Here is a 20079-nt window from a genome sequence, read left to right as displayed (position 1 = left end):
TTGTATGCGAAAGAAACACAGGAATAGCCTTCTTTTGCGGAGTTAAGATGAAATTCGGATTTTTGCTCATAAACACCAATTCCTTCAGTCAAAACAAGTTCAAACTCCTTTGTCCTTCATATATATCCATTCTAAGTAGGTTCCATGCATAAACCTCTTTAAATGACATTGTTTGAGGAAGAAAAACAGGAAAAGCCTTACTTTTGCGAGATAAGGCCAAATTTGTATTTTTGCTATAAAATGAATTCCTTCAGTCAAAACAAGTGCAAACTCCTTTGTCCTTCATCTATATCAATTCTAAGTAGGTTTCATGCATAAACCTCTTTTAATTACTTTGTTTGGGGAAGAAAAAACAGGAATAGCCTTACTTTTGCGAGATAAGGCCAAATTGGTATTTTTGCTATAAAATGAAATCCTTCAGTCAAAACAAGTTCAAACTCATTTGTCCTTCATATATATACATTCTAAGTAGGTTCCATGCATAAACCTCTTTAAATGACCTTGTTTGAGGAAGAAAAACAGGAATAGCCTTACTTTTGCGAGATAAGGCCAAATTGGTATTTTTGCTATAAAATGAATTCCTTCAGTCAAAACAAGTTCAAACTCCTTTGTCCTTCATATATATCAATTCTAAGTATGTTCTATGCATAAACCTCTTTAAATGACCTTGTATGCGAAAGAAACACAGGAATAGCCTTCTTTTGCGGAGTTAAGATGAAATTCGGATTTTTGCTCATAAACACCAATTCCTTCAGTCAAAACAAGTTCAAACTCCTTTGTCCTTCATATATATCCATTCTAAGTAGGTTCCATGCATAAACCTCTTTAAATGACCTTGTTTGAGAAAGAAAAACAGGAATAGCCTTACTTTTGCGAGATAAGGCCAAATTGGTATTTTTGCTATAAAATGAAATCCTTCAGTCAAAACAAGTTCAAACTCCTTTGTCCTTCATATATATCAATTCTAAGTAGGTTCCATGCATAAACCTCTTTAAATGACCTTGTATGCGATAGAAACACAGGAATAGCCTTCTTTTGCTGAATTAAGACGATATTCGGATTTTTGCTTATAAACACCAATTCCTTCAGTCAAAACAAGTTCAAACTCCTTTGTCCTTCATATATATCAATTCTAAGTAGGTTCCATGCATAAACATCTTTAAATGACCTTGTTTGAGGCAGAAAAACAGGAAAAGCCTTACTTTTGCGAGATAAGGCCAAATTTGTATTTTTGCTATAAAATGAATTCCTTCAGTCAAAACAAGTGCAAACTCCTTTGTCCTTCATCTATATCAATTCTAAGTAGGTTTCATGCATAAACCTCTTTTAATTACTTTGTTTGGGGAAGAAAAACAGGAATAGCCTTACTTTTGCGAGATAAGGCCAAATTGGTATTTTTGCTATAAAATGAAATCCTTCAGTCAAAACAAGTTCAAACTCCTTTGTCCTTCATATATATCAATTCTAAGTAGGTTCTATGCATAAACATCTTTAAATGACCTTGTATGCGAAAGAAACACAGGAATAGCCTTCTTTTGCGGAGTTAAGACGAAATTCGGATTTTTGCTTATAAACACCGATTCCTTCAGTCAAAACAAGTTCAAACTCCTTCGTCCTTCATATATATCAATTCTAAGTAGGTTCCATGTATAAACCTCTTTAAATGACCTTGTTTGAGAAAGAAAATCAGGAATAGCCTTACTTTTGCGAGATAAGTTCAAATTGGTATTTTTGCTATAAAATTAAATCCTTCAGTCAAAACAAGTTCAAACTCCTTTGTCCTTCATATATATCAATTCTAAGTAGGTTTCATGCATAAACCTCTTTTAATTACTTTGTTTGGGGAAGAAAAACAGGAATAGCCTTACTTTTGCGAGATAAGGCCAAATTGGTATTTTTGCTATAAAATGAAATCCTTCAGTCAAAACAAGTTCAAACTCATTTGTCCTTCATATATATACATTCTAAGTAGGTTCCATGCATAAACCTCTTTAAATGACCTTGTTTGAGGAAGAAAAACAGGAATAGCCTTACTTTTGCGAGATAAGGCCAAATTGGTATTTTTGCTATAAAATGAAATCCTTCAGTCAAAACAAGTTCAAACTCCTTTGTCCTTCATATATATCAATTCTAAGTAGGTTCTATGCATAAACCTCTTTAAATGACCTTGTATGCGAAAGAATCACAGGAATAGCCTTCTTTTGCGGAGTTAAGACGAAATTCGGATTTTTGCTTATAAAAATAAATTCCTTCAGTCAAAACAAGTTCAAACTCATTTGTCCTTCATATATATACATTCTAAGGAGGTTCCATGCATAAACCTCTTTAAATGACCTTGTTTGAGGAAGAAAAACAGTAATAGCCTTACTTTTGCGAGATAAGGCCAAATTGGTATTTTTGCTATAAAATGAATTCCTTCAGTCAAAACAAGTTCAAACTCCTTTGTCCTTCATATATATCAATTCTAAGTAGGTTCCATGCATAAACATCTTTAAATGACCTTGTTTGAGGAAGAAAAACAGGAATAGCCTTACTTTTGCAAGATAAGGCCAAATTGGTATTTTTGCTATAAAATGAATTCCTTCAGTCAAAACAAGTGCAAACTCCTTTGTCCTTCATATATATAAATTCTAAGTAGGTTCCATGCATAAACCTTTTTAAATGACCTTGTTTGAGGAAGAAAAACAGGAAAAGCCTTACTTTTGCGAGATAAGGCCAAATTGGTATTTTTGCTATAAAATGAAATCCTTCAGTCAAAACAAGTTCAAACTCCTTTGTCCTTCATATATATCCATTCTAAGTAGGTTCCATGCATAAACCTCTTTAAATGACCTTGTTTGAGGAAGAAAAACAGGAATAGCCTTACTTTTGCGAGATAAGGCCAAATTGGTATTTTTGCTATAAAATGAAATCCTTCAGTCAAAACAAGTTCAAACTCCTTTGTCCTTCATATATATCAATTCTAAGTAGGTTCCATGCATAAACCTCTTTAAATGACCTTGTATGCGATAGAAACACAGGAATAGCCTTCTTTTGCTGAATTAAGACGATATTCGGATTTTTGCTTATAAACACCAATTCCTTCAGTCAAAACAAGTTCAAACTCCTTTGTCCTTCATATATATCAATTCTAAGTAGGTTCCATGCATAAACATCTTTAAATGACCTTGTTTGAGGAAGAAAAACAGGAAAAGCCTTACTTTTGCGAGATAAGGCCAAATTTGTATTTTTGCTATAAAATGAATTCCTTCAGTCAAAACAAGTGCAAACTCCTTTGTCCTTCATCTATATCAATTCTAAGTAGGTTTCATGCATAAACCTCTTTTAATTACTTTGTTTGGGGAAGAAAAACAGGAATAGCCTTACTTTTGCGAGATAAGGCCAAATTGGTATTTTTGCTATAAAATGAAATCCTTCAGTCAAAACAAGTTCAAACTCCTTTGTCCTTCATATATATCAATTCTAAGTAGGTTCCATGCATAAACCTCTTTAAATGACCTTGTATGCGAAAGAAACACAGGAATAGCCTTCTTTTGCTGAATTAAGACGATATTCGGATTTTTGCTTATAAACACCAATTCTTTCAGTCAAAACAAGTTCAAACTCCTTTGTCCTTCATATATATCAATTCTAAGTAGGTTCCATGCATAAACATCTTTAAATGACCTTGTTTGAGGAAGAAAAACAGGAAAAGCCTTACTTTTGCGAGATAAGGCCAAATTTGTATTTTTGCTATAAAATGAATTCCTTCAGTCAAAACAAGTGCAAACTCCTTTGTCCTTCATCTATATCAATTCTAAGTAGGTTTCATGCATAAACCTCTTTTAATTACTTTGTTTGGGGAAGAAAAACAGGAATAGCCTTACTTTTGCGAGATAAGGCCAAATTGGTATTTTTGCTATAAAATGAAATCCTTCAGTCAAAACAAGTTCAAACTCCTTTGTCCTTCATATATATCAATTCTAAGTAGGTTCCATGCATAAACATCTTTAAATGACCTTGTTTGAGGAAGAAAAACAGGAAAAGCCTTACTTTTGCGAGATAAGGCCAAATTTGTATTTTTGCTATAAAATGAATTCCTTCAGTCAAAACAAGTGCAAACTCCTTTGTCCTTCATCTATATCAATTCTAAGTAGGTTTCATGCATAAACCTCTTTTAATTACTTTGTTTGGGGAAGAAAAACAGGAATAGCCTTACTTTTGCGAGATAAGGCCAAATTGGTATTTTTGCTATAAAATGAAATCCTTCAGTCAAAACAAGTTCAAACTCCTTTGTCCTTCATATATATCAATTCTAAGTAGGTTCCATGCATAAACCTCTTTAAATGACCTTGTATGCGAAAGAAACACAGGAATAGCCTTCTTTTGCTGAATTAAGACGATATTCGGATTTTTGCTTATAAACACCAATTCTTTCAGTCAAAACAAGTTCAAACTCCTTTGTCCTTCATATATATCAATTCTAAGTAGGTTCCATGCATAAACATCTTTAAATGACCTTGTTTGAGGAAGAAAAACAGGAAAAGCCTTACTTTTGCGAGATAAGGCCAAATTTGTATTTTTGCTATAAAATGAATTCCTTCAGTCAAAACAAGTGCAAACTCCTTTGTCCTTCATCTATATCAATTCTAAGTAGGTTTCATGCATAAACCTCTTTTAATTACTTTGTTTGGGGAAGAAAAACAGGAATAGCCTTACTTTTGCGAGATAAGGCCAAATTGGTATTTTTGCTATAAAATGAAATCCTTCAGTCAAAACAAGTTCAAACTCATTTGTCCTTCATATATATACATTCTAAGTAGGTTCCATGCATAAACCTCTTTAAATGACCTTGTTTGAGGAAGAAAAACAGGAATAGCCTTACTTTTGCGAGATAAGGCCAAATTGGTATTTTTGCTATAAAATGAATTCCTTCAGTCAAAACAAGTTCAAACTCCTTTGTCCTTCATATATATCAATTCTAAGTAGGTTCCATGCATAAACCTCTTTAAATTACCTTGTTTGGGGAAGAAAAACAGGAATAGCCTTACTTTTGCGAGATAAGGCCAAAATGGTATTTTTGCTATAAAATGAATTCCTTCAGTCAAAACAAGTTCAAACTCATTTGTCCTTCATATATATACATTCTAAGTAGGTTCCATGCATAAACCTCTTTAAATGACCTTGTTTGAGGAAGAAAAACAGGAATAGCCTTACTTTTGCGAGATAAGGCCAAATTGGTATTTTTGCTATAAAATGAAATCCTTCAGTCAAAACAAGTTCAAACTCCTTTGTCCTTCATATATATCAATTCTAAGTAGGTTCTATGCATAAACCTCTTTAAATGACCTTGTATGCGAAAGAATCACAGGAATAGCCTTCTTTTGCGGAGTTAAGACGAAATTCGGATTTTTGCTTATAAAAATAAATTCCTTCAGTCAAAACAAGTTCAAACTCATTTGTCCTTCATATATATACATTCTAAGGAGGTTCCATGCATAAACCTCTTTAAATGACCTTGTTTGAGGAAGAAAAACAGGAATAGCCTTACTTTTGCGAGATAAGGCCAAATTGGTATTTTTGCTATAAAATGAATTCCTTCAGTCAAAACAAGTTCAAAGTCCTTTGTCCTTCATATATATCAATTCTAAGTAGGTTCCATGCATAAACATCTTTAAATGACCTTGTTTGAGGAAGAAAAACAGGAATAGCCTTACTTTTGCAAGATAAGGCCAAATTGGTATTTTTGCTATAAAATGAATTCCTTCAGTCAAAACAAGTGCAAACTCCTTTGTCCTTCATATATATAAATTCTAAGTAGGTTCCATGCATAAACCTTTTTAAATGACCTTGTTTGAGGAAGAAAAACAGGAAAAGCCTTACTTTTGCGAGATAAGGCCAAATTGGTATTTTTGCTATAAAATGAAATCCTTCAGTCAAAACAAGTTCAAACTCCTTTGTCCTTCATATATATCCATTCTAAGTAGGTTCCATGCATAAACCTCTTTAAATGACCTTGTTTGAGGAAGAAAAACAGGAATAGCCTTACTTTTGCGAGATAAGGCCAAATTGGTATTTTTGCTATAAAATGAAATCCTTCAGTCAAAACAAGTTCAAACTCCTTTGTCCTTCATATATATCAATTCTAAGTAGGTTCCATGCATAAACCTCTTTAAATGACCTTGTATGCGATAGAAACACAGGAATAGCCTTCTTTTGCTGAATTAAGACGATATTCGTATTTTTGCTTATAAACACCAATTCCTTCAGTCAAAACAAGTTCAAACTCCTTTGTCCTTCATATATATCAATTCTAAGTAGGTTCCATGCATAAACATCTTTAAATGACCTTGTTTGAGGAAGAAAAACAGGAAAAGCCTTACTTTTGCGAGATAAGGCCAAATTTGTATTTTTGCTATAAAATGAATTCCTTCAGTCAAAACAAGTGCAAACTCCTTTGTCCTTCATCTATATCAATTCTAAGTAGGTTTCATGCATAAACCTCTTTTAATTACTTTGTTTGGGGAAGAAAAACAGGAATAGTCTTACTTTTGCGAGATAAGGCCAAATTGGTATTTTTGCTATAAAATGAAATCCTTCAGTCAAAACAAGTTCAAACTCCTTTGTCCTTCATATATATAAATTCTAAGTAGGTTCCATGCACAAACCTCTTTAAATGACCTTGTATGCGAAAGAAACACAGGAATAGCCTTCTTTTGCGGAGTTAAGACGAAATTCGGATTTTTGCTTATAAACACCAATTCTTTCAGTCAAAACAAGTTCAAACTCCTTTGTCCTTCATATATATCCATTCTAAGTAGGTTCCATGCATAAACCTCTTTAAATGACCTTGTTTGAGAAAGAAAAACAGGAATAGCCTTACTTTTGCGAGATAAGGCCAAATTGGTATTTTTGCTATAAAATGAAATCCTTCAGTCAAAACAAGTTCAAACTCCTTTGTCCTTCATATATATCAATTCTAAGTAGGTTCTATGCATAAACATCTTTAAATGACCTTGTATGCGAAAGAAACACAGGAATAGCCTTCTTTTGCGGAGTTAAGACGAAATTCGGATTTTTGCTTATAAACACCGATTCCTTCAGTCAAAACAAGTTCAAACTCCTTCGTCCTTCATATATATCAATTCTAAGTAGGTTCCATGTATAAACCTCTTTAAATGACCTTGTTTGAGAAAGAATAACAGGAATAGCCTTACTTTTGCGAGATAAGGCCAAATTGGTATTTTTGCTATAAAATGAAATCCTTCAGTCAAAACAAGTTCAAACTCATTTGTCCTTCATATATATACATTCTAAGTAGGTTCCATGCATAAACCTCTTTAAATGACCTTGTTTGAGGAAGAAAAACAGGAATAGCCTTACTTTTGCGAGATAAGGCCAAATTGGTATTTTTGCTATAAAATGAATTCCTTCAGTCAAAACAAGTTCAAACTCCTTTGTCCTTCATATATATCAATTCTAAGTAGGTTCTATGCATAAACCTCTTTAAATGACCTTGTATGCGAAAGAAACACAGGAATAGCCTTCTTTTGCGGAGTTAAGATGAAATTCGGATTTTTGCTCATAAACACCAATTCCTTCAGTCAAAACAAGTTCAAACTCCTTTGTCCTTCATATATATCCATTCTAAGTAGGTTCCATGCATAAACCTCTTTAAATGACATTGTTTGAGGAAGAAAAACAGGAAAAGCCTTACTTTTGCGAGATAAGGCCAAATTTGTATTTTTGCTATAAAATGAATTCCTTCAGTCAAAACAAGTGCAAACTCCTTTGTCCTTCATCTATATCAATTCTAAGTAGGTTTCATGCATAAACCTCTTTTAATTACTTTGTTTGGGGAAGAAAAACAGGAATAGCCTTACTTTTGCGAGATAAGGCCAAATTGGTATTTTTGCTATAAAATGAAATCCTTCAGTCAAAACAAGTTCAAACTCCTTTGTCCTTCATATATATAAATTCTAAGTAGGTTCCATGCACAAACCTCTTTAAATGACCTTGTATGCTAAAGAAACACAGGAATAGCCTTCTTTTGCGGAGTTAAGACGAAATTCGGATTTTTGCTTATAAACACCAATTCTTTCAGTCAAAACAACTTCAAACTCCTTTGTCCTTCATATATATCCATTCTAAGTAGGTTCCATGCATAAACCTCTTTAAATGACCTTGTTTGAGAAAGAAAAACAGGAATAGCGTTACTTTTGCGAGATAAGGCCAAATTGGTATTTTTGCTATAAAATGAAATCCTTCAGTCAAAACAAGTTCAAACTCCTTTGTCCTTCATATATATCAATTCTAAGTAGGTTCTATGCATAAACATCTTTAAATGACCTTGTATGCGAAAGAAACACAGGAATAGCCTTCTTTTGCGGAGTTAAGACGAAATTCGGATTTTTGCTTATAAACACCGATTCCTTCAGTCAAAACAAGTTCAAACTCCTTCGTCCTTCATATATATCAATTCTAAGTAGGTTCCATGTATAAACCTCTTTAAATGACCTTGTTTGAGAAAGAAAAACAGGAATAGCCTTACTTTTGCGAGATAAGGCCAAATTGGTATTTTTGCTATAAAATGAAATCCTTCAGTCAAAACAAGTTCAAACTCATTTGTCCTTCATATATATACATTCTAAGTAGGTTCCATGCATAAACCTCTTTAAATGACCTTGTTTGAGGAAGAAAAACAGGAATAGCCTTACTTTTGCGAGATAAGGCCAAATTGGTATTTTTGCTATAAAATGAATTCCTTCAGTCAAAACAAGTTCAAACTCCTTTGTCCTTCATATATATCAATTCTAAGTAGGTTCTATGCATAAACCTCTTTAAATGACCTTGTATGCGAAAGAAACACAGGAATAGCCTTCTTTAGCGGAGTTAAGATGAAATTCGGATTTTTGCTCATAAACACCAATTCCTTCAGTCAAAACAAGTTCAAACTCCTTCGTCCTTCATATATATCCATTCTAAGTAGGTTCCATGCATAAACCTCTTTAAATGACCTTGTTTGAGAAAGAAAAACAGGAATAGCCTTACTTTTGCGAGATAAGGCCAAATTGGTATTTTTGCTATAAAATGAAATCCTTCAGTCAAAACAAGTTCAAACTCCTTTGTCCTTCATATATATCAATTCTAAGTAGGTTCTATGCATAAACATCTTTAAATGACCTTGTATGCGAAAGAAACACAGGAATAGCCTTCTTTTGCGGAGTTAAGACGAAATTCGGATTTTTGCTTATAAACACCGATTCCTTCAGTCAAAACAAGTTCAAACTCCTTCGTCCTTCATATATATCAATTCTAAGTAGGTTCCATGTATAAACCTCTTTAAATGACCTTGTTTGAGAAAGAATAACAGGAATAGCCTTACTTTTGCGAGATAAGGCCAAATTGGTATTTTTGCTATAAAATGAAATCCTTCAGTCAAAACAAGTTCAAACTCATTTGTCCTTCATATATATACATTCTAAGTAGGTTCCATGCATAAACCTCTTTAAATGACCTTGTTTGAGGAAGAAAAACAGGAATAGCCTTACTTTTGCGAGATAAGGCCAAATTGGTATTTTTGCTATAAAATGAATTCCTTCAGTCAAAACAAGTTCAAACTCCTTTGTCCTTCATATATATCAATTCTAAGTAGGTTCTATGCATAAACCTCTTTAAATGACCTTGTATGCGAAAGAAACACAGGAATAGCCTTCTTTTGCGGAGTTAAGATGAAATTCGGATTTTTGCTCATAAACACCAATTCCTTCAGTCAAAACAAGTTCAAACTCCTTTGTCCTTCATATATATCCATTCTAAGTAGGTTCCATGCATAAACCTCTTTAAATGACATTGTTTGAGGAAGAAAAACAGGAAAAGCCTTACTTTTGCGAGATAAGGCCAAATTTGTATTTTTGCTATAAAATGAATTCCTTCAGTCAAAACAAGTGCAAACTCCTTTGTCCTTCATCTATATCAATTCTAAGTAGGTTTCATGCATAAACCTCTTTTAATTACTTTGTTTGGGGAAGAAAAACAGGAATAGCCTTACTTTTGCGAGATAAGGCCAAATTGGTATTTTTGCTATAAAATGAAATCCTTCAGTCAAAACAAGTTCAAACTCCTTTGTCCTTCATATATATAAATTCTAAGTAGGTTCCATGCACAAACCTCTTTAAATGACCTTGTATGCTAAAGAAACACAGGAATAGCCTTCTTTTGCGGAGTTAAGACGAAATTCGGATTTTTGCTTATAAACACCAATTCTTTCAGTCAAAACAACTTCAAACTCCTTTGTCCTTCATATATATCCATTCTAAGTAGGTTCCATGCATAAACCTCTTTAAATGACCTTGTTTGAGAAAGAAAAACAGGAATAGCGTTACTTTTGCGAGATAAGGCCAAATTGGTATTTTTGCTATAAAATGAAATCCTTCAGTCAAAACAAGTTCAAACTCCTTTGTCCTTCATATATATCAATTCTAAGTAGGTTCTATGCATAAACATCTTTAAATGACCTTGTATGCGAAAGAAACACAGGAATAGCCTTCTTTTGCGGAGTTAAGACGAAATTCGGATTTTTGCTTATAAACACCGATTCCTTCAGTCAAAACAAGTTCAAACTCCTTCGTCCTTCATATATATCAATTCTAAGTAGGTTCCATGTATAAACCTCTTTAAATGACCTTGTTTGAGAAAGAAAAACAGGAATAGCCTTACTTTTGCGAGATAAGGCCAAATTGGTATTTTTGCTATAAAATGAAATCCTTCAGTCAAAACAAGTTCAAACTCATTTGTCCTTCATATATATCAATTCTAAGTAGGTTCCATGCATAAACCTCTTTAAATGACCTTGTTTGAGGAAGAAAAACAGGAATAGCCTTACTTTTGCGAGATAAGGCCAAATTGGTATTTTTGCTATAAAATGAATTCCTTCAGTCAAAACAAGTTCAAACTCCTTTGTCCTTCATATATATCAATTCTAAGTAGGTTCTATGCATAAACCTCTTTAAATGACCTTGTATGCGAAAGAAACACAGGAATAGCCTTCTTTAGCGGAGTTAAGATGAAATTCGGATTTTTGCTCATAAACACCAATTCCTTCAGTCAAAACAAGTTCAAACTCCTTCGTCCTTCATATATATCCATTCTAAGTAGGTTCCATGCATAAACCTCTTTAAATGACCTTGTTTGAGAAAGAAAAACAGGAATAGCCTTACTTTTGCGAGATAAGGCCAAATTGGTATTTTTGCTATAAAATGAAATCCTTCAGTCAAAACAAGTTCAAACTCCTTTGTCCTTCATATATATCAATACTAAGTAGGTTCCATGCATAAACCTCTTTAAATGACCTTGTATGCGAAAGAAACACAGGAATAGCCTTCTTTTGCGGAGTTAAGACGAAATTTGGATTTTTGCTTATAAACACCAATTCCTTCAGTCAAAACAAGTTCAAACTCATTTGTCCTTCATATATATACATTCTAAGTAGGTTCCATGCATAAACCTCTTTAAATGACCTTGTTTGAGGAAGAAAAACAGGAATAGCCTTACTTTTGCGAGATAATGCCAAATTGGTATTTTTGCTATAAAATGAATTCCTTCAGTCAAAACAAGTGCAAACTCCTTTGTCCTTCATATATATAAATTCTAAGTAGGTTCCAAGCATAAACCTTTTTAAATGACCTTGTTTGAGGAAGAAAAACAGGAAAAGCCTTACTTTTGCGAGATAAGGCCAAATTGGTATTTTTGCTATAAAATGAAATCCTTCAGTCAAAACAAGTTCAAACTCCTTTGTCCTTCATATATATCAATTCTAAGGTTCCATGCATAAACATCTTTAAATGACCTTGTATGCGAAAGAAACACAGGAATAGCCTTCTTTTGCGGAGTTAAAATGAAATTCGGATTTTTGCTTATAAACACCAATTCCTTCAGTCAAAACAAGTTCAAACTCCTTTGTCCTTCATATATATCCATTCTAAGTAGGTTCCATGCATAAACCTCTTTAAATGACCTTGTTTGAGGAAGAAAAACAGGAATAGCCTTACTTTTGCGAGATAAGGCCAAATTGGTATTTTTGCTATAAAATGAATTCCTTCAGTCAAAACAAGTTCAAACTCCTTTGTCCTTCATATATATCAATTCTAAGTAGGTTCCATGCATAAACCTCTTTAAATTACCTTGTTTGGGGAAGAAAAACAGGAATAGCCTTACTTTTGCGAGATAAGGCCAAATTGGTATTTTTGCTATAAAATGAAATCCTTCAGACAAAACAAGTTCAAACTCCTTTGTCCTTCATATATATCAATACTAAGTAGGTTCCATGCATAAACCTCTTTAAATGACCTTGTATGCGAAAGAAACACAGGAATAGCCTTCTTTTGCGGAGTTAAGACGAAATACGGATTTTTGCTTATAAACACCAATTCCTTCAGTCAAAACAAGTTCAAACTCCTTTGTCCTTCATCTATATCAATTCTAAGTAAGTTCCATGCATAAACCTCTTTAAATTACCTTGTTTGGGGAAGAAAAACAGGAATAGCCTTACTTTTGCGAGATAAGGCCAAATTGGTATTTTTGCTATAAAATGAAATCCTTCAGTCAAAACAAGTTCAAACTCCTTTGTCCTTCATATATATAAATTCTAAGTAGGTTCCATGCATAAACCTCTTTAAATGACCTTGTTTGAGGAAGAAAAACAGGAATAGCCTTACTTTTGCGAGATAAGGCCAAATTGGTATTTTTGCTATAAAATGAATTCCTTCAGTCAAAACAAGTGCAAACTCCTTTGTCCTTTATATATATAAATTCTAAGTAGGTTCCATGCATAAACCTCTTTAAATGACCTTGTTTGAGGAAGAAAAACAGGAAAAGCCTTACTTTTGCGAGATAAGGCCAAATTGGTATTTTTGCTATAAAATGAAATCCTTCAGTCAAAACAAGTTCAAACTCCTTTGTCCTTCATATATATCAATTCTAAGTAGGTTCCATGCATAAACCTCTTTAAATGACCTTGTATGCGAAAGAAACACAGGAATAGCCTTCTTTTGCGGAATTAAGATGAAATTCGGATTTTTGCTTATAAACACCAATTCCTTCAGTCAAAACAAGTTCAAACTCCTTTGTCCTTCATATATATCAATTCTAAGTAGGTTCCATGCATAAACCTCTTTAAATTACCTTGTTTGGGGACGAAATACACGAATAGCCTTACTTTTGCGAGATAAGGCCAAATTGGTATTTTTGCTATAAAATTAAATCCTTCAGTCGAAACAAGTTCAAATTCACTTTGTCCTTCATATATATACATTCTAAGTAGGTTCCATGCATAAACCTCTTTAAATGACCTTGTTTGAGAAAGAAAAACAGGAATAGCCCTTCTTTTGCGAGATAAGGCCAAATTGGTATTTTTGCTATAAAATGAATTCCTTCAGTCAAAACAAGTGCAAACTCCTTTGTCCTTCATATATATAAATTCTAAGTAGGTTCCATGCATAAACCTCTTTAAATGACCTTGTTTGAGGAAGAAAAACAGGAAAAGCCTTACTTTTGCGAGATAAGGCCAAATTGGTATTTTTGCTATAAAATGAAATCCTTCAGTCAAAACAAGTTCAAACTCCTTTGTCCTTCATATATATCAATTCTAAGTAGGTTCCATGCATAAACCTCTTTAAATGACCTTGTATGCGAAAGAAACACAGGAATAGCCTTCTTTTGCGGAATTAAGACGAAATTCGGATTTTTGCTTATAAACACCAATTCCTTCAGTCCAAACAAGTTCAAACTCCTTTGTCCTTCATATATATCAATTCTAAGTAGGTTCCATGCATAAACCTCTTTAAATTACCTTGTTTGGGGAAGAAAAACACGAATAGCCTTACTTTTGCGAGATAAGGCCAAATTGGTATTTTTGCTATAAAATGAATTCCTTCTGTCAAAACAAGTTCAAACTCCTTTGTCCTTCATATATATCAATTCTAAGGTTCCATGCATAAACATCTTTAAATGACCTTGTATGCGAAAGAAACACAGGAATAGCCTTACTTTTGCGGAGTTAAGATGAAATTCGGATTTTTGCTTATAAACACCAATTCCTTCAGTCAAAACAAGTTCAAACTCCTTTGTCCTTCATATATATCCATTCTAAGTAGGTTCCATGCATAAACCTCTTTAAATGACCTTGTTTGAGAAAGAAAAACAGGAATAGCCTTACTTTTGCGAGATAAGGCCAAATTGGTATTTTTGCTATAAAAATTAAATCCTTCAGTCAAAACAAGTTCAAACTCCTTTGTCCTTCATATATATATCAATTCTAAGTAGGTTCCATGCATAAACCTCTTTAAATGACCTTGTATGCGAAAGAAACACAGGAATAGCCTTACTTTTGCGAGATAAGGCCAAATTGGTATTTTTGCTATAAAATGTATTCCTTCAGTCAAAACAAGTGCAAACTCCTTTGTCCTTCATATATATAAATTCTAAGTAGGTTCCATTCATAAACCTTTTTAAATGACCTTGTTTGAGGAAGAAAAACAGGAAAAGCCTTACTTTTGCGAGATAAGGCCAAATTGGTATTTTTGCTATAAAATGAAATCCTTCAGTCAAAACAAGTTCAAACTCCTTTGTCCTTCATATATATCAATTCTAAGTAGGTTCCATGCATAAACCTCTTTAAATGACCTTGTATGCGAAAGAAACACAGGAATAGCCTTCTTTTGCGGAATTAAGACGAAATTCGGATTTTTGCTTATAAACACCAATTCCTTCAGTCAAAACAAGTTCAAACTCCTTTGTCCTTCATATATATCAATTCTAAGTAGGTTCCATGCATAAACCTCTTTAAATTATCTTGTTTGGGGAAGAAAAACACGAATAGCCTTACTTTTGCGAGATAAGGCCAAATTGGTATTTTTGCTATAAAATTAATTCCTTCAGTCAAAACAAGTTCAAACTCCTTTGTCCTTCATATATATCAATTCTAAGGTTCCATGCATAAACATCTTTAAATGACCTTGTATGCGAAAGAAACACAGGAATAGCCTTCTTTTGCGGAGTTAAGACGAAATTCGGATTTTTGCTTATAAACACCGATTCCTTCAGTCAAAACAAGTTCAAACTCCTTTGTCCTTCATCTATATCAATTCTAAGTAGGTTCCATGCATAAACCTCTTTAAATTACCTTGTTTGGGGAAGAAAAACAGGAATAGCCTTACTTTTGCGAGATAAGGCCAAATTGGTATTTTTGCTATAAAATGAAATCCTTCAGTCAAAACAAGTTCAAACTCCTTTGTCCTTCATATATATCAATTCTAAGTAGGTTCCATGCATAAACCTCTTTAAATGACCTTGTTTTAGGAAGAAAAACAGGAATAGCCTTACTTTTGCGAGATAAGGCCAAATTGGTATTTTTGCTATAAAATGAAATCCTTCAGTCAAAACAAGTTCAAACTCCTTTGTCCTTCATATATATCAATTCTAAGTAGGTTCCATGCATAAACCTCTTTAAATGACCTTGTATGCGAAAGAAACACAGGAATAGCCTTCTTTTGCGGAGTTAAGACGAAATTCGGATTTTTGCTTATAAACACCAATTCCTACAGTCAAAACAAGTTCAAACTCATTTGTCCTTCATATATATACATTCTAAGTAGGTTCCATGCATAAACCTCTTTAAATGACCTTGTTTGAGGAAGAAAAACAGGAATAGCCTTACTTTTGCGAGATAAGACCAAAATGGTATTTTTGCTATAAAATGAATTCCTTCAGTCAAAACAAGTTCAAACTCCTTTGTCCTTCATATATATCAATTCTAAGTAGGTTCCATGCATAAACATCTTTAAATGACCTTGTATGCGAAAGAAACACAGGAATAGCCTTCTTTTGCGGAGTTAAGACGAAATTTGGATTTTTGCTTATAAACACCAATTCCTTCAGTCAAAACAAGTTCAAACTCATTTGTCCTTCATATATATCAATTCTAAGTAGGTTCCATGCATAAACCTCTTTAAATTACCTTGTTTGGGGAAGAAAAACAGGAATAGCCTTACTTTTGCGAGATAAGGCCAAATTGGTATTTTTGCTATAAAATGAAATCCTTCAGTCAAAACAAGTTCAAACTCCTTTGTCCTTCATATATATATATTCTAAGTAGGTTCCATGCATAAACCTCTTTAAATGACCTTGTTTGAGGAAGAAAAACAGGAAAAGCCTTACTTTTGCGAGATAAGGCCAAATTGGTATTTTTGCTATAAAATGAAATTCTTCAGTCAAAACAAGTTCAAACTCATTTGTCCTTCATATATATACATTCTAAGTAGGTTCCATGCATAAACCTCTTTAAATGACCTTGTTTGAGGAAGAAAAACAGAATAGCCTTACTTTTGCGAGATAAGGCCAAATTGGTATTTTTGCTTTAAAATGAATTCCTTCAGTCAAAACAAGTTCAAACTCCTTTGTCCTTCATATATATCAATTCTAAGTAGGTTCCATGCATAAACATCTTTAAATTACCTTGTTTGGGGAAGAAAAACAGGAATAGCCTTACTTTTGCGAGATAAGGCCAAATTGGTATTTTTGCTTTAAAATGAATTCCTTCAGTCAAAACAAGTTCAAACTCCTTTGTCTTTCATATATATCAATTCTAAGTAGGTTCCATGCATAAACATCTTTAAATTACCTTGTTTGGGGAAGAAAAACAGAAATAGCCTTACTTTTGCGAGATAAGGCCAAATTGGTATTTTTGCTATAAAATGAATTCCTTCAGTCAAAACAAGTTCAAACTCCTTTGTCCTTCATATATATCAATTCTACGTAGGTTCCATGCATAAACATCTTTAAATGACCTTGTATGCGAAAGAAACACAGGAATAGCCTTCTTTTGCGGAGTTAAGACGAAATTTGGATTTTTGCTTATAAACACCAATTCCTTCAGTCAAAACAAGTTCAAACTCATTTGTCCTTCATATATATACATTCTAAGGAGGTTCCATGCATAAACCTCTTTAAATGACCTTGTTTGAGGAAGAAAAACAGGAATAGCCTTACTTTTGCGAGATAAGGCCAAATTGGTATTTTTGCTATAAAATGAATTCCTTCAGTCAAAACAAGTGCAAACTCCTTTGTCCTTCATATATATAAATTCTAAGTAGGTTCCATGCATAAACCTTTTTAAATGACCTTTTTTGAGGAAGAAAAACAGGAAAAGCCTTACTTTTGCGAGATAAGGCCAAATTGGTATTTTTGCTATAAAATGAAATCCTTCAGTCAAAACAAGTTCAAACTCCTTTGTCCTTCATATATATCAATTCTAAGTAGGTTCCATGCATAAACCTCTTTAAATGACCTTGTATGCGAAAGAAACACAGGAATAGCCTTCTTTTGCGGAGTTAAGACGAAATTTGGATTTTTGCTTATAAACACCAATTCCTTCAGTCAAAACAAGTTCAAACTCATTTGTCCTTCATATATATACATTCTAAGTAGGTTCCATGCATAAACCTCTTTAAATGACCTTGTTTGAGGAAGAAAAACAGGAATAGCCTTACTTTTGCGAGATAATGCCAAATTGGTATTTTTGCTATAAAATGAATTCCTTCAGTCAAAACAAGTGCAAACTCCTTTGTCCTTCATATATATAAATTCTAAGTAGGTTCCAAGCATAAACCTTTTTAAATGACCTTGTTTGAGGAAGAAAAACAGGAAAAGCCTTACTTTTGCGAGATAAGGCCAAATTGGTATTTTTGCTATAAAATGAAATCCTTCAGTCAAAACAAGTTCAAACTCCTTTGTCCTTCATATATATCAATTCTAAGGTTCCATGCATAAACATCTTTAAATGACCTTGTATGCGAAAGAAACACAGGAATAGCCTTCTTTTGCGGAGTTAAAATGAAATTCGGATTTTTGCTTATAAACACCAATTCCTTCAGTCAAAACAAGTTCAAACTCCTTTGTCCTTCATATATATCCATTCTAAGTAGGTTCCATGCATAAACCTCTTTAAATGACCTTGTTTGAGGAAGAAAAACAGGAATAGCCTTACTTTTGCGAGATAAGGCCAAATTGGTATTTTTGCTATAAAATGAATTCCTTCAGTCAAAACAAGTTCAAACTCCTTTGTCCTTCATATATATCAATTCTAAGTAGGTTCCATGCATAAACCTCTTTAAATTACCTTGTTTGGGGAAGAAAAACAGGAATAGCCTTACTTTTGCGAGATAAGGCCAAATTGGTATTTTTGCTATAAAATGAAATCCTTCAGACAAAACAAGTTCAAACTCCTTTGTCCTTCATATATATCAATACTAAGTAGGTTCCATGCATAAACCTCTTTAAATGACCTTGTATGCGAAAGAAACACAGGAATAGCCTTCTTTTGCGGAGTTAAGACGAAATACGGATTTTTGCTTATAAACACCAATTCCTTCAGTCAAAACAAGTTCAAACTCCTTTGTCCTTCATCTATATCAATTCTAAGTAAGTTCCATGCATAAACCTCTTTAAATTACCTTGTTTGGGGAAGAAAAACAGGAATAGCCTTACTTTTGCGAGATAAGGCCAAATTGGTATTTTTGCTATAAAATGAAATCCTTCAGTCAAAACAAGTTCAAACTCCTTTGTCCTTCATATATATAAATTCTAAGTAGGTTCCATGCATAAACCTCTTTAAATGACCTTGTTTGAGGAAGAAAAACAGGAATAGCCTTACTTTTGCGAGATAAGGCCAAATTGGTATTTTTGCTATAAAATGAATTCCTTCAGTCAAAACAAGTGCAAACTCCTTTGTCCTTTATATATATAAATTCTAAGTAGGTTCCATGCATAAACCTCTTTAAATGACCTTGTTTGAGGAAGAAAAACAGGAAAAGCCTTACTTTTGCGAGATAAGGCCAAATTGGTATTTTTGCTATAAAATGAAATCCTTCAGTCAAAACAAGTTCAAACTCCTTTGTCCTTCATATATATCAATTCTAAGTAGGTTCCATGCATAAACCTCTTTAAATGACCTTGTATGCGAAAGAAACACAGGAATAGCCTTCTTTTGCGGAATTAAGATGAAATTCGGATTTTTGCTTATAAACACCAATTCCTTCAGTCAAAACAAGTTCAAACTCCTTTGTCCTTCATATATATCAATTCTAAGTAGGTTCCATGCATAAACCTCTTTAAATTACCTTGTTTGGGGACGAAATACACGAATAGCCTTACTTTTGCGAGATAAGGCCAAATTGGTATTTTTGCTATAAAATTAAATCCTTCAGTCGAAACAAGTTCAAATTCACTTTGTCCTTCATATATATACATTCTAAGTAGGTTCCATGCATAAACCTCTTTAAATGACCTTGTTTGAGAAAGAAAAACAGGAATAGCCCTTCTTTTGCGAGATAAGGCCAAATTGGTATTTTTGCTATAAAATGAATTCCTTCAGTCAAAACAAGTGCAAACTCCTTTGTCCTTCATATATATAAATTCTAAGTAGGTTCCATGCATAAACCTCTTTAAATGACCTTGTTTGAGGAAGAAAAACAGGAAAAGCCTTACTTTTGCGAGATAAGGCCAAATTGGTATTTTTGCTATAAAATGAAATCCTTCAGTCAAAACAAGTTCAAACTCCTTTGTCCTTCATATATATCAATTCTAAGTAGGTTCCATGCATAAACCTCTTTAAATGACCTTGTATGCGAAAGAAACACAGGAATAGCCTTCTTTTGCGGAATTAAGACGAAATTCGGATTTTTGCTTATAAACACCAATTCCTTCAGTCCAAACAAGTTCAAACTCCTTTGTCCTTCATATATATCAATTCTAAGTAGGTTCCATGCATAAACCTCTTTAAATTACCTTGTTTGGGGAAGAAAAACACGAATAGCCTTACTTTTGCGAGATAAGGCCAAATTGGTATTTTTGCTATAAAATGAATTCCTTCTGTCAAAACAAGTTCAAACTCCTTTGTCCTTCATATATATCAATTCTAAGGTTCCATGCATAAACATCTTTAAATGACCTTGTATGCGAAAGAAACACAGGAATAGCCTTACTTTTGCGGAGTTAAGATGAAATTCGGATTTTTGCTTATAAACACCAATTCCTTCAGTCAAA

This window comes from Odontesthes bonariensis, chromosome 23, assembly GCF_027942865.1.
Source record: "Odontesthes bonariensis isolate fOdoBon6 chromosome 23, fOdoBon6.hap1, whole genome shotgun sequence".
Taxonomy (NCBI): Eukaryota; Metazoa; Chordata; class Actinopteri; order Atheriniformes; family Atherinopsidae; genus Odontesthes; species Odontesthes bonariensis.
This window is presented reverse-complemented; position numbering follows the sequence as displayed.